Genomic DNA, 16,157 nt, shown 5'->3' with positions numbered 1-16,157 from the left:
ATGTTTTGAAGTCGGGAAGGGGCTGGGGGAGCACTATTTAAAGGCGGCCACTTCCTGCCTTTTCTTGGCGGCAAAATTTTTGGTATACGCAGGTTGAGAGGGAGAGAGGCGTCTGGAGAGATTTAACGCTGTCCTAAGGAGTTTTGGTCCTCAGCACCACTTTTGAGGTTACTATTTATCTGAGCTTCATATTTAGCACATTTAGAAGATTTTATGCGGGCTGTAGTATCTCGGGTTGTCATCCTCCAGCGTCACCTTCAGAGGCAGCTGAAGTGCAGAGATAGAGTAGCAAATGTGGCCAGAGGGAGGAGGGCCAACAGACCTCTGCACAGGAGACTGTACCCTCCCAGGGTATTCCGGGAAGAATTCTATATTCATTTGTCTGAGAAGAAGTGTTTCAGAAAGCAACGCTTCAGCAAGGAGGTGGTCACTGAGCTCTGCCACCTCCTGCAACCAGATCTGCAGCCTCAGCTCAGGACTAGGACGTCTCTGTCGGTGGCAGTGAAGGGGACGGTGGCTCTGAATTTCTATGCCAGCTGCTACTTCCAGGCTTCAACTGGGAAACATAGCGAATATCTCCCAGTTCGCTGTCCATTGCTGCATCCGGGAGGTGACAAATGCTCTGTACAAAAGGAGAAGGCAGTACACCTCTTTCCTCATGACCCGGGACAAACAGCATGAATGCGCATGTGGCTTTGCTAGGATAACGGGTTTCCCCATGGTTCAGGGTGCCATTGACTGCATACATGTAGCATTGCGGGCACCTCATGAAAATGCAGAGGTGTTTCAAAACTGTAAAGACTTCCACTCTCTGAATGTCCAGTTGGTCTGTAACCACAGACAACGCATTCTCGCCATCAATGCCCGTTATCCTGGCAGCAGCCAGGATGCTTTTATCCTGCGTCAGACTGGTGTCCCAGACCGCTTCCAACCACTGCATCAACCTAGTGGATGGCTCCTTGGGGACAAGGGTTATCCACTCTGCTCCTGGCTGATGACACCGCTCCGTAACCCCAACACCCTGGTGAGTTCCAATACAATGATAGCCATAGCGCCACCGGGAACCTCATTGAGCAGACAATCGGCATCTTGAAACAACGGTTCTGGTGTCTTGGCCACGCTGGAGGAGTCCTGCAGTACTCTCCCGAGTGAGTCTCGCTTTACATTGTTGTGTACTGCATGCTTCACAACCTTGCAATTATGAGGACCCAGACATTGCCACCAGGGATTGGTGCACCACCTCAGGTGGAGGAAGAGGGAGAGGAGGAGGAAGAGAAGGAGGAGGAGGAGGAGGAGGATGAAAAGGATGATCAGCAGCACCAACGTGGGAGGGAGGCGTACAATGTTGCCTCTGCAATGGCCGTCCGTGAACACCTGATAAGACACCGCTTCTGACAAATGACAGAGAAGATGGCTTCTGGGATGAAGAAGCACATCATTGCAAGCATCCCACACCCCCTGTTGTCAGGCAAAGCTTCAATGAGTCAAATCAGCAAAGTTGTAAAGTGAAAATAATTTTTTAAATTTATATTACAAACAATTAGAAACAAACCCAACAATTCATAAACTAACAAAACTCGTTCTCACAACATCGAGATAAGAGTCAAAACAGTAAACAAATATATTAAGGTGAACATCAAACTTTCCCACAAACATTCCCCCCATTTATTAATAATTTTTAGTTTTCAGCCTTCGAGTGTGACCTCCATCCCCTGCGCATCTCCCCCCTTCCCACCCTACTGCTCCTCCATAATGTGGTCCCAGTGGCTGCAGCAAGGCTAGTGTAAGGCTGCTGAATGTCGGTTCCAGATACAGGAGAAATGCCCTTCAAGGAAGCCCTCGACCAGCTCTGGGCCTGGAGGGCCCGGCTGCAGACTGCACCAACTCTGCATGGGCGGCAGCAGTTTGGGCTGGCTGTGTTGCAGGCCGTGGCAAGCGCAATGGTGGAGTGGCAGTGGTGGGAGCAGGATTGCTGTCATCCTGAGAGAGGACAGCACCTTCCTGCTCGACCAACACACTGCAACTCCCACGGGGCAGCACCTCAGCATCCGGAGCAATCTGTTCAAGCACAGATTGCAGGCCTGCTGCGGCACCATGAGATCCCCGGTGGTCTGTGGGCGACCCAGCTAGGATGGCAGCAGTCAGCGCTTGCGTGATATCAGTCTGAGACTGCATGACAGCAGTCTGAGACTGGATGGCACCAGCCAATGACTCGATTGCAGCACTAAGCCGATGCATTGCGTTGTGTCGGCCTGTGCTGCAATAGATTCTGAAACTTCACCCATTACACGGGGCATGGGCTCTGGATCCCCACGGTCTCACGGCAATTCAACCATCCTCTGCAATGAGGCAAGGATTTGCGCACAGATGACAGCTGTGCCAGCGGTGGACTCCTCCACGCTCCTAGCCAGTGCATCCATGCTGTCGGGCACCCTTACCATTGCACCCATGAGCTCCGTGTGCATGCTCAAGGCCTGTGTATTCATGACCACGATGTCAAGGTCCTAAAGAGCCAAGCTCTCTCCCTGGGCCTCTGATTATCCATCACTATTTAAGCTCAATAGTAGTTAGGTGTTTGCAGGCCGAGGTTCAACGCTGCAATGAGCAGGGTGTGGCTGGTCAGCATGATAATTGACATCGCCTGAGCTTTGGTAGCGTTCTGAGGTAGCGGCTCACTCTCCGATGTTAGTGCTTTAAGAGAGGTGTGCAGCACTTCATTTAGTGCTCAAATCACCTCCAGGGCGGTGGAGGCAAATTTTGCAGTCGGAGGCGATAATTAGCGCTGGGCGCTGAACTTTGCGCCCGGCCGATATCCAATTTTCCCCCCCTTCTGTTTTTCTATTCTTCCTACCAAAGCGAATAACCTCACATTTCCCCACATTATACTTCAGCCTTATTGCCCACTCACTTAACCTGTCTATATCCCTTTGCAGGTCTTTGGCTGCGAAATTCAGCTCCTTTGTGTCTGCTGTTAATGTCTCTGGGGGCGCCATCGAGGCACAAAGGGCTTATCGCCCAGGCGGGGGCAAGCGCCTCCTGAGAAATTCGGCGGGGCGCTACTGAGGTGCTAGCCAATACGGGTGCGCCCCCGCCGGTAGCGCCCCGGGCAGCTGCGCAGCAGGCGATGACATCATCACCGTGCACCACGACCCCTTAGTGCCCCACCATGACCCGTTACCGCCCCGCGGCAGAAATTCAGCTGTGCCCCGTGAGCTGGGCCAACCTCCGCTCGCGGAGCGCTAATTAAAGGGAGGTGTGGCCACGACCCACGCCGCATTTAATTTTTTTGTCCGACCTCCAGATCGGCCCTCTGTGGCAGTCCTTGGCATGGTCCATGGCTGCTATCTCGCAACCCGGCACCGCGTCTTTAATGGAAGGGGAGGGGTGGTGAAACGCATTAGCGCTACATGGAGCGGCCGCGTAGCGCTCCGACGTTACCGTGCTTTGCGCCCTCAACACCACCCCGATAGGAAGTGGAGCGTCCGTGAAATGGTACTTCCATGCCGGGCGCTAAATCTCTGCCGATAATTCGGTTACCGCTCCCAAACGGGGCGCAACTGAATTTCGTCCCCTATGTGTCCTCGTCACAGCTTACTTGCCCACCTAGCTTTGTATTGTACTTGGATACATTACACTCGGTCCCTTCATCCAAGTCATTAATATAGATTGTAAATAGCTGAGGCCCAAGCACTGATCCTTCTGGCACCCCACTAGTTACAGCCTGACAAGCAGAAAATGAATTGTTTATCCCGACTCTCTGTTTTCTGTTCGTTAACCAATCCTCCATCCATGCTAATACATTACCCGCAACCCCATGAGCCCTTATCTTGTGTAGCAAACTTTTATATGATACCTTATCAAAGCCTTTTGGTTTTCCTTTATCTACACTGCTAGTTACATCCTCAAAAAACTGTAATAATTTTGTCAAACACGATTGCCCTTTCATAAAACTATGTTGACTATGATTTTCTAAGTGCCCTGTTACCATTTCATTAATAATGGTTTCCAGCAATTTCCTGATGACAGATGTCAGGCTAACTGGTCTGTTGTTCCCTTTTTTCACTCTTCCCTCCTTTCTTGAATAGCGGGGTTACATTTGCTACCTTCTAATCCACTGTGAATGTTCCAGAATCTAGGGAATTTTGGAAGACCACAACTATGTGGGAAATCAGGGACACTTTCTGTGTCCCTGACGACCATGTGTGCGGGAAGTGTATCCAGCTGCAGCTACTGGCAGACTGCATTGCAGCGCTGGAGCTGCGAATGGATACATACTGAAACATTTGCAATGCTGAGGATGTCGTAGATATCACATTTAATCAGTTGGTCACACCGCAGGTAAAGGCTGCACAGGCAGGAAGGGAATGGGTGACTGCCAAGCAGAGTAGTAGGCGCAGGCAGGTTGTGCAGGGGTCCCCTGTGGCCAACCCCCTCTCAAACAGATATACCAACTTGGATATTGTTGAGGGAGATGGCTTATCGGGGGAAGGCAACAGCAGCCAACTTCCTGGCACTTTGGGTGGTTCTGCTGCACAGGACGGGAGGAAAAAGAATGGGAGAGCTATAGTGATAGGGGATTCTATTGTAAGGGGAATAGATAGGCATTTCTGCGGCCGCAAACGAGACTCCAGGATGGTATGTTGCCTCCCTGGTGCAAGGGTCAAGGATGTCACGGAGCGGCTGCAGGGCATTCTGGAGGGGGAGGGTGAACAACCAGTTGTCATGGTGCATATAGGTACCAACGATATAGGTAAAAACCAGGATATGGTCCGAAAAGCTGAATATAGGGAGTTAGGAGGTAAATTAAAAAATAGGACCTCAAAGGTAGTAATCTCAGGATTGCTACCAGTGCCACATGCTAGTCAGAGTAGAAATAGAAGGATATTTCAGCTGAATATGTGGCTAGAGGAATGGTGAAAGGGGGAGGGATTCAAATTCCTGGGACATTGGAACTGGTTCTGGGGGAGGTGGGACCAGTACAAACTGGACGGTTTGCATCTGGGCAGGACCGGGACCAATGTCCTAGGGGGAGTGTTTGCTAGTGCTGTTGGGGCGGGTTTAAACTAAAATGGCAGGGGGTTGGGAAACTGAGCAGGGAGACAGAGGAAAGGGAAGCAAGGATAGAAGCAAAAGACAGGAAGGAGAAAAGCAAAAGTGGCAGTCAGAGAAATCAAGGGTTTAAATCAAACATGGCCACAGTAAATAATAATTCTAAAAGGTCTAAGAGTGTTAAAAAAAAGCCTGAAGGTTTTGTGTCTTAGCGCGAGGAGCATTCGTAATAAGGTGCATGGATTAGCTGCACAAATAGATGTAAACGGATATGATATAATTGGGATTATGGAGACATGTCTCCAGGGTGACCAAGGCTGAGAATTCAACATCCAGGGGTATTCAATATTCAGGAAAGACAGGCAAAAAAGAAAAGGAGGTGGGGTAGCATTGCTGGTTAAAGAGATTAACACAATAGTAAGGAAGGATATTAGCTCTGATGATGTGGAATCTGTATGGGTAGAGCTGAGAAATACCATGGGGCAGAAAACGTTAGTGGGAGTTGTATACAGACCCCCAAACAGTAATGCTGAGGTTGGGGATGGTATTAAACGGGATATTAGAGATGCTTGCAATAAGGGCACAGCAGTTATCATGGGTGACTTTAATCTACATATAGATTGGGCTAACCAAATTAGTAACAATACTGTGGAGGAGGAATTCCTGGAGTGTATACGGGATGGTTTCCTGGACAAATATGTCGAGGAACCAACTAGAGATCAGGCCATCTTAGACTGGATATTATGTAATGAGAAAGGATTAATTAGCAATCTTGTTGTGCGAGGCCCCTTGGGGTGGAGCGATCATAGTATGATCGGATTCTTCATTAAGATGGAGAGTGTAAAGTCCGCGCCTCAATAATACACGGACTTCGGGAGAACAGTTTAACAGGTACTTTACTGAACAAGAGGCAGCTTGAAACTGAAACTACAGAAGCCTGCTAGGGCCTTTTATACAGGGGTGGTCACTGCCAGTACTGCAGTCTAAGACCAGTTATTCCCTTAAAGGTACATACACAACAATTCCTCCCCTTTTAGATAAACAGTACATAACATTCATTTAACAACTAAATAATAACTAATTATAAGTACAATTTTCTCAGTAATATATACATCAACTGAAATAGTCATTTATAAGTTCAGTCTTTGAGGAGGCTTCCTGATCCAGACTGGATAGCGCCTTTCTCGAGTATCCTGTTCTGGCGGTGGAGTCAATTCTGGCTCATTGTCATTGGTTGGTCGTCAGCTTCCAATACCCCTGCTTCTGAGGTAGACGCAATCTGTACTTCGGGCTCATTACCAGGTGCACATGCTTGTGGTACAGGTTTGGCTTGTTCCTGTGACTCTAGAATCTGGTCAGCATGGCGTCTCACGATGCTCTCTCCAACGTCCACTGTGTACATTAGTGGTCCCTGCTGTGCGCATATCGTGCCTGGCTGCCATTTTTCTGTGCGGTAATCGCGGGCCAAGACTGGTTGCCCTATCTTGAAGCTCCTGGTTGGCTTCTCATTTATGTGCTGGAACTGCTTATCCTCAACATCTCGTCTTATGTTTGGTTTGAGCAAATCCAAGCGACATCTTAGTCTCCGGTTGAAAAACAGTAAGGCTGGAGTTTGGATGGTTACGGCATGTGTCGCATTCCGGTAAGCAAACAGGAAGTTATCCACCTTGTGTTGCAGTGGTATGTCGTCATTATACATTGCCTTGATGGCCTTTTTAAAGGTCTGAACAAACCTCTCAGCCAATCCATTTGTGGCTGGATGATATGGGGCAGATGTGTAATGTTTCACCCCATTATTCTTCAGGAACCTCTGGAAATCCTCAGACACAAATTGTGGGCCATTGTCGGAACAGATCTGTTCTGGCAACCCATTCCTGGCGAAGATGGTCCTTAGGACTGCAATAGTTTTCTCCGTGGTGGTGGAGGACATTTTAATGACCTCTGGCCATTTCGAATGGGCATCCACAACGATTAGAAACATTGAGTCCATAAATGGACCAGCGAAATCAATGTGTACCCGTTGCCATGGAGATGAGGGCCACCCACATGGATGTAGCGGGGCCTGTGGTGGAGCATTTTGGACCTTCTGGCATCCTGTGCATCTCTTGGTCATATCCTCGATTTCTTTATCGATTCCCGGCCACCACACAAATGCCCTGGCTAGGCTCTTCATTTTTACCCCTCCCAGATGACCCTCGTGAAGCTCATTGAGTACTCTATCTCTCAACTTGGGTGGAATTACCACTCGGGATCCACACATCAAGGTTCCCCGGCACACTGACAGCTGTTCCCTCCTTGGCGAGAATGCTGGCAACAGTGAGTCGCCATATGCTGGCCATCCCTTCACCGTCAAATCATAGACCCGAGAGTGTGTTGGGTCATTTCGGGTTTCCTTCTCAATACTTGCGTTTGTAACAGGCAAACATTCGACTATGGTCGCATGGAATATCTCCACCGGGTCCACTGCAGGTGCTTCTTCCGCCGTAGGCAACGGTAGGCACGACAGCCCATCAGCATCTCCATGTTGTTTTGTACATTTGTACTCTATGTCATACTGATGTGCCCCTAGAAAAAGTGACCATTTTTGCAGCCGTTGCGCCGTCATCACCTGAACTCCCTTCTTTGGGTTAAAAATTGAGACCAGGGGTTGATGGTCAGTCAGTAGGGTGAATTTCTGCCCGTGCAGATAGTGATTGAACTTCTTCACCCCCCACACCAGGCTGAGGGCCTCCCTGTCAATCTGGGCGTAGTTACGCTCGGCTGAGGTTAGCGAGCGCGATGCAAAGGCTATTGGCCTCTCTGAACCGTCACGGAATTTGTGTGACAGCACCGCTCCAATGCCGTAAGGTGACGCATCACATGCCAACCGAATCGGTAGTGTTGGGTTGTAGTGGGCCAATACTTCTTTTGAAGTGATTTGGCATTTACATTCCTGAAAGGCTCGCTTACACTCATCACTCCATTTCCATGTTACACCAGTTTGAAGGAGGGCGTTCAGTGGGTGCAGAATTGTAGATAAATTCGGCAAGAACTTATGATAGTAGTTCACCAACCCGAGGAACGACCTCAGTTGCGGCACATTTTCTGGTGCTGGAGCCTTGACTACAGCCTCAATCTTGTCCGGCGACTTATGCAACCCTTCCTCATCAATCATGTGGCCACAATACGAGATTTGTCTCCTGAAGAACTCACATTTGGGACGGTTGGCTCGTAGCCCATATTCCTGCAATCTCGTGAGCACCTGTTCCAGGTTGGCAAGGTGTTCATTGTCATTTTCGCCCGTAACCAGGATGTCGTCCAAATAACACTGGGTCCCCGGGATCCCTTGCAGGACGTGTTCCATTGCCCTCTGCCACATTGCCGGGACTGATGCTACCCCAAATACCATTCGATTGTACTGGTAAAGGCCTTTGTGAGTGTTTATCGTGAGGTATTTCCTAGATGCTTCTTCCACCTCCATTTGTAGATACGCTTGAGCCAGGTCAATCTTTGTAAAACGTTTCCCTCCAGATACTGAGGCGAAAATATCTTCTATCCGCGGAAGCGGATACTGTACTGTGTGCAGGACTGGGTTCACAGTCACCTTGAAGTCCCCACAGATGCGAACCTTCCTTGGCTCCCCAGGCGTGCTGCTCAATGCTTTCTTCATTACAGGAACGATGGGTGTGGCCCACTCGCTCCAGTCCACCTTAGACAGCACCCCCGAACGCGCCAGACTCTCCAGTTCAGCTTCCACAGCTGGGCGTATCGCATATGGCCTTGAAAAATTTTGGGGTTGCGTTATCCTCATCTTTATGGTTGCCTTTACTCCTTTTAGAGTCCCAAGTCCTTGTTGGAACACTTCTTCCGTGTCAGATAGAATTTGTGACAGACGTCCAGGTGTGACGTCATCATCTTTTTTGTCAGTCACAGTTAGTGCCAGAATGGAATGCCAATCCAATTGTAGTCTTCGGATACATTCACATCCCAAAAATGGTGGTCCTCCATCTCGTAGTATATACATGTATAGTTTCTGTGTTTCCGTTCCGTTATATTCAACTGGCACCCTTATTTTTCCTCTGGGGTAGACCTTTTGCCCCGTGTATGTCTTCAATACAATGGACGTGTCCTTCAAGGGTATGTGTGAGAATAGCCGCTCATAGTCTCGTCGATTCATGACAGTTAGGACTGATCCTGTGTCCAATTCCATCTTCACTGGGGACCCTGCTATCATGAGGGTTGTAGTGTCCGTGTGTAGATAAAGACACTGAAGACAGGAGTTGGTTCATAGGTATTTACTAAGCAAGTCTGGGGGGGGGTTCTAAAGGATATACACAATACACAGGCTTATATAGCCCAAGTGGCAATTACCGGCATTACGCACACCTGGGGCTCTTAAAGGCACATACACCACAATTCCTCCCCTTCTAGCTAACTAGTACATCATATTTTAAGTAATTATTAATTACATGTTATATGCAAAATAATATACATTGCTGTATTAATTAATTATAAGTTAGTCTCTCAGGAGGCTTCCTGACTCGGTCCGGATAACGCCTCGGGGGTGTAGTAGTTTCTGGTGGTGTAGTAGGTTCTTCTGGCAAGGCTGATTCGGCTTGAAGGCCAGTGTCGGGTTCATCGGGTTCCAGTATCACCGGATCGGAGGTAGATATGGGTATCTCTACTTCATCGTTAGATGTATAGCATGGTGGTGTAGGTTGTCCCTTTTCGGATGACTTGATGATTTGGTCAGCATGGCGCCTTATTATGCTTTCTCTGATGTCCACAGTATACATCAGTGGTCCTAGTCGTGTGCAGATAGTTCCAGGCTGCCATTTCTCGGTACGGTAGTCCCGGGCCAAAACCGGTTGGCCTATCTGGAAGGCCCTAGTTGGCCTTTCATTCATGCCCTGAAACTGCCGGTTCTCCACGTCCCTTCGGATGTTGGGCTTGACCAAATCCAGCCGGCATCTTAGGTTTCTATTGTAGAACATCATGGCGGGAGTTTGGTTTGTAACCATATGTGTTGCATTCCTATATGCAAATAAGAAGTTATCCACCTTGTGCTGAAGTTTTATGTCTTCATTACCCATGGCTTTTATGGCCTTCTTAAAGGTCTGGACAAACCTTTCAGCCAATCCATTGGTGGCGGGATGGTATGGGGCGGACGTGTAGTGCTTTACCCCATTGTTCTTTAAGAACTTTCTGAATTCTTCGGACACAAATTGCGGTCCATTATCAGAACATATCTGTTCCGGCAGCCCATTCCTGGCAAATATGGTCCTTAATACTGTGATGGTTTTTTCCGTGGTGGTGGAGGACATCTTTATTGCCTCCGGCCACTTGGAGTGTGCATCAACTGCGATTAAGACCATTGAGTCCATAAATGGATCAGCAAAGTCGATGTGCACCCTTTGCCAGGGAGATGAGGGCCACTCCCATGGATGTAGAGGGGCCTGTGGCGGAGCATTTTGGACCTTCTGGCATCCTAGGCAGCTCTTGGTCATGTCTTCGATGTCTCCATCGATACCTGGCCACCATACAAACGCCCTAGCTAGGTTCTTCATTTTCACTCCACCCAGATGCCCCTCGTGAAGCTCCTTTAGCACTTTATCCTGGAGTTTGGGTGGAATCACCACTCTGGATCCACACATCAAGGTTCCTCGGCACACTGACAGCTGTTCTCTTCTTTGCGAGAATGCTGGCAACAGTGGTTCGCCATGTGCTGGCCATCCCTTCATTGTTAAATCGTAGACCCGTGAGAGAGTAGGGTCATTTCTGGTCTCCCTTTCAATGGCAGAATTTGTCACCGGTAGACATTCCACTATGGTAGAGTGGAATATCTCTACTGGGTCTACTGTAGGTGCCTCTTCTATCATTGGCAACGGCAGGCGCGATAAACCGTCAGCATTCCCATGCTGTTTTGACCCTTTGTATTCAATGTTGTATTGGTGTGCCCCTAGAAAAAGGGACCACCTCTGTAGTCTTTGTGCCGTCATAATGGGGACACCTTTCTTAGGGTTGAATATGGAGATGAGGGGTTGATGGTCAGTCAGCAAGGTAAATTTTTGTCCGTGTAGGTAATGGTTGAATTTCTTCACTCCCCATACCAGGCTGAGTGCTTCCCTGTCTATCTGGGAATAGTTACGCTCAGCTGAGTTCAATGAGCGTGACGCAAAAGCTATCGGCCGTTCCGAGCCATCAGGGAATCTATGGGACAATACCGCTCCTATGCCGTAAGGGGATGCATCGCACGCCAGTCTGATTGGTAGTGATGGGTTGTAATGAGCCAAAATTTTCTCGGATGTGATTAAGTCTTTACATTTATGGAAGGCACGTTTACAGTCTTCGTTCCATTTCCAAATCACTCCTGTGTGTAGAAGATCATTAAGAGGGTGTAGAATAGTTGATAAGTTCGGTAAAAATTTATGAAAGTAATTTATTAATCCCAGGAATGACCTCAATTGTGAAACATTTTCAGGTGCTGGGGCTTTTATAACTGCTTCAACTTTTTCAGGTGACTTATGCAACCCTTCCTTATTAATTATGTGGCCACAATATGATATCTGATTTTGGAAAAATTCGCACTTGGGGCGATTTGCTCGTAGGCCCCGTTCTTTCAGCCTAGTGAGCACCTGCTCCAAATTGGCAAGGTGCTCATTGTCGTTTTCTCCTGTTACAAGGATGTCGTCTAGGTAGCATTGAGTCCCCGGAATCTCTTGCAGGACTTGCTCCATAGCTCTTTGCCAGATAGCTGGAGCTGATGCTACTCCAAAAACCAGTCGATTGTACTGGTACAGGCCTTTGTGTGTGTTTATTGTGAGATACTTTTTAGAGGTCTCCTCAACCTCCATCTGTAGATATGCCTGTGCCAAGTCAATTTTTGTGAAACGTTTTCCTCCGAATAGTGAGGCGAAAATATCTTCTATCCTCAGAAGAGGATACTGTACCGTGTGAAGGACCAGGTTTACAGTCACCTTAAAGTCCCCACAGATGCGAATTTTTCTCTGTTCCTCAGAGTTATTTTTCAATGCTTTTTTCATGACTGGAACGATGGGTGTTGCCCATTCGCTCCAATCTATTTTGGATAATACGCCTGCCTTTTCCAAATTCTTCAGCTCTGCCTCGACTGCCGGACGTATTGCGTATGGCACCGGTCTTGCCTTAAAAATTTTTGGAATTGCTGCATCTTCCACTTTTATTGAGGCGGTGATGCCTTTCAAGGTTCCTAGTTTCTCTTGAAACACTTCTTTGGCGTTGGCCAAGATGTCTTTTAATCGTTCAGGTATGATGTCATCATTGTTTTTTTCCTTACTGGTCACCGTCAGTGCCTGAATGGAGTGCCAGTCTAAACGTATCTTCCTTATCCATTCACGTCCCAACAACGGTGGACCACCATCTTGTAGAATGTATAAATACAACTTTTGTATTTCTTTGCCGTTGTATACCACAGGCACCTTTATTTTTCCTTTGGGGTATACTTTCTGCCCCGTATATGTTTTTAAAATAATGGATGTGTCTTTTAGAGGTATATGCGAAAATAGCCTCTCGTAATCTCGTCGATTTATTACGGTTAGAGCTGATCCTGTATCTAGCTCCATTTTAACTGGGGACCCTGCTATTATGAGGGTAACCCAAATGGTCTGGTAATCTTTGGCAATTACATTATGTAATTTGAGAGAGCTTAGTCTCTTGTTCCCGGAGTCGCTATCGCTCTTCTGGTCTTTGGAGCTACTGTCCGTCATCATTTGTACCTTTCTGTGCTTTTCCTTATTGATTCTTTTCCCGTTAGTGGATTTTTTATTTTCAGATCGGCATACACGTGGAATGTGTCCCATCTTTCCGCATCGCCTGCATGCTTTTTCTTTGAACCAGCAATCCCTCTGGTCATGGTTGGATCTGCCGCAGCGATAACATCTCTCGAAACCCCGTGTCATTTCATGGGTGCCGAAGTCCTGTGGCCTTTGCTGTATCTTTGCCGCTCCTATTGCACTGAAAGCCTTGTCCAGTGTTAAATCTTTTCCAGAAGATACCTTTTTTTGTGTTTCTACACTTAGGGGATCGCAGATGAATTTGTCTTGCAGAGAATCTGCCAGTCCTGCCTCGAATTGGCAGTGTAGGGTATCAACAATCTCCTCAAAATTCTTGTCCATCGGTTCGGCTGGAGTGATTAAGTTGCGTAACAGCTTGTATGTTTCTGCGCCCATTAGATCCAGAAGCACTGAAGCTTTTTTTTCATCTTCTATTCCATTTGCGGTGCAAAACACCTCCACTCTTTCTACATATGTGGTCCAATCCTCTATCTTGTTGTCAAAAACATCAATATTGCCAAAGTTAGGCTCTGTTTCATTATCAAAAGCATCAATATTGCCAGACTTAGGCATTTCAAAAAAGCTATGGCGCTTCCCGCGCTTTTTTTTTCTCTCTGTAGAAACGATATGGCACTTCCTGCGCTTTCCCGCCGCTGCTACCGATAACAACGCTGTTTTACTGTGGTTTCCATTTATTCACTGTTGGAGACTCGTTCCCGACGGAGGTCTAAACGCTGACCTGCTTGCCGCGCCGGCCGTCTCCCGAGTGCACCCTCCCAGTCCGTTATTGCTTGCCTCCGATTTCGCTGCCTGTCTCAGCTGTAGAGCCCGACGCTGGAGCCCCAGCCTGACGCCCAGGAAGGATTAGCGCAGTACCTGCCACCAGCTTGGCCAGCTGGTGAAACCACAGTTTCTATTACTTCCTTGAGTCTTCTGGACGCTGGAGGAATCGATGTCCTTGAGGTGCTGCCGAATTGCAGGTAAGTCCGTTTCCACTTCGTCGCCACTGTAGTGTCCGTGTGTAGATAAAGACACTGAAGACAGGAGTTGGTTCATAGGTATTTACTAAGCAAGTCTGGGGGGGGGTTCTAAAGGATATACACAATACACAGGCTTATATAGCCCAAGTGGCAATTACCGGCATTACGCACACCTGGGGCTCTTAAAGGCACATACACCACAAGGGTGACCCAAATGGTTCGGTGATCTTCTTTTGCGATCACGTTGTGTAACTTTAAACAATTTAGTCGCCTGCTCCCGGAGTCCTTACCACTCTCCTGATCTTCTGAACTACTATCTGTCAGTTTCTTTACTTTCCTGTACTGTTCCTTAGTAGTTCTTGTTGTGTTGGTCTTCTTTCCCGACCTGCAGACTCTTGCTATATGTCCCATCTTCCCGCATTGCCTGCATATTTTGTCTTTAAACCAGCAGTCCTTCTGCTCATGGGTTGTTCTGCCGCAGCGATAGCACTTTTCGGCTCCATACACCATTTCATTAGCGCTGTATTCTTGTGGTTTCTGTTGTATTTCCGCAGCTCCCCGTGCTGCTGCTCCGTAGGATACTGCCACGCTGAAATCCTGTTCTAGCGTCAGGTCCTTTTTTGAAAGTAGTCGTTTCTGGGTTCCTTCACTCTGGAGCCCGCAGACAAACTTATCCCGTAAGGTGTCTGCCAGTCCTGCTCCGAACTGGCAGTGCTTCGATAACCTGCGTAGTTCCGTAAGATAGTCAGCATTGCTCTCATTTTTGTGCTGGTTTCTTTTATGGAACTTGAATCTTTCTGCTATCAGCAGTGGTGTAGGGCTTAGGTGTTCCTGTAAGATATGAACAATCTCCTCAAAACTTTTCTCCATTGGTATAGCTGGGGTAATTAAATTCCGCAATAGGCCGTACGTATTCGCACCCATCAGATTTAATAATACCGACGCCCTCTTTCCATCGGCCACCTCATTTGCCTTGCAGTACACTTCGATTCTTTCTACATATGTGGTCCAGTCTTCTACCTCGTTGTCGAAAGCAGTGATACTGCCACTTTTCGGCATCTTGGGCGATTTAAAATGGCGCCTCCCGCGCTTTTGTTTCTTCCCCAATGGAATAAAATGGCGCCTCCCGCGCTTTTGCTTCTTCCCCTTACTGCCACGCTGCTCCTAGCGTTCTACGAGGTAATGGCGGCGACCCGCAACTTCGGCACGTCTCGCTTTCCTTCCCCCCCGTTTAGTTTCTCTCCGCTGTCCTGTTTTCGAGCACCGACCGCGCCCTGTGCGCTCCACCCTCTCTCTCTTGTTTTCTTTTCCCGGCGACGCTGCGCGGCCCGATTTGTAAAGCCGCTCGATCGAGCTTGAGCCCGCCGCAGTCCGGAAGGTTCAGCGCACTACCTGCTACCAGCACGATTCGCTGGGACCACAGTCTCTCCCGCAATTCTCCAAACACCGATGGATTCTTTGGGCGGTTGCCCTTGATCGACGCCCATTGCTCAGACTACGACCTCCCAGAACCTTCCTTTCAGGCGAGATCCCCGTGAGATGATGCCACACTGCAGGTGAGTTCGAACTTACTCGTCGCCACTGTAAAGTCCGCGCCTCAATAATACACGGACTTCGGGAGAACAGTTTAACAGGTACTTTACTGAACAAGAGGCAGCTTGAAACTGAAACTACAGAAGCCTGCTAGGGCCTTTTATACAGGGGTGGTCACTGCCGGTACTGCAGTCTAAGACCAGTTATTCCCTTAAAGGTACATACACAACAGAGAGTGAAGTAGTTGACTCAGAGACTAGGGTCCTGAATTTAAATAAAGGAAACTACGATGGTATGAGCCGCGAGTTGGCGAGGATGGATTGGGGAATGTTACTTAAAGGGTTGACGGTGGCTAGGCAATGGCAAACATTTAATGATCGCATGGGTGAACTACAGAATTTGTTCATCCCTGTTTGGCATAAAAATAAAACAAAAACGGTGACTCAACCATGGCTAACAAGGGAAATTAGGGATAGCATAAGATTCAAGGAGAGGACATATAAATTGGCCAGAAAAAGCAGCAAACCTGAGGATTGGGAGCAGTTTAGGATTCAGTAAAGGAGCACAAAGGGATTAATTAAGAGGAGGGAAATAGAGTATGAGAGTAAGCTTGCAGGGAACATAAAAACTGACTGTAATAGCTTCTATAGATATGTGAAGAGAAAAAGATTGGTGAAGTCAAGCCTAGGTCCCTTGCAGTCAGAATCAGGGGAATTTATAATGGGGAACAAACAAGTGGTTGACCAATTAAATACATACTTTGGTTCTGTCTTCACAAAGGAGGACACAAATAACCTCCCAGAGA

Source organism: Somniosus microcephalus, chromosome 1, assembly GCF_052327205.1.
Source record: "Somniosus microcephalus isolate GS21.2 chromosome 1, FLI_Smic_1.0, whole genome shotgun sequence".
NCBI classification, from domain to species: domain Eukaryota; kingdom Metazoa; phylum Chordata; class Chondrichthyes; order Squaliformes; family Somniosidae; genus Somniosus; species Somniosus microcephalus.
This window is presented reverse-complemented; position numbering follows the sequence as displayed.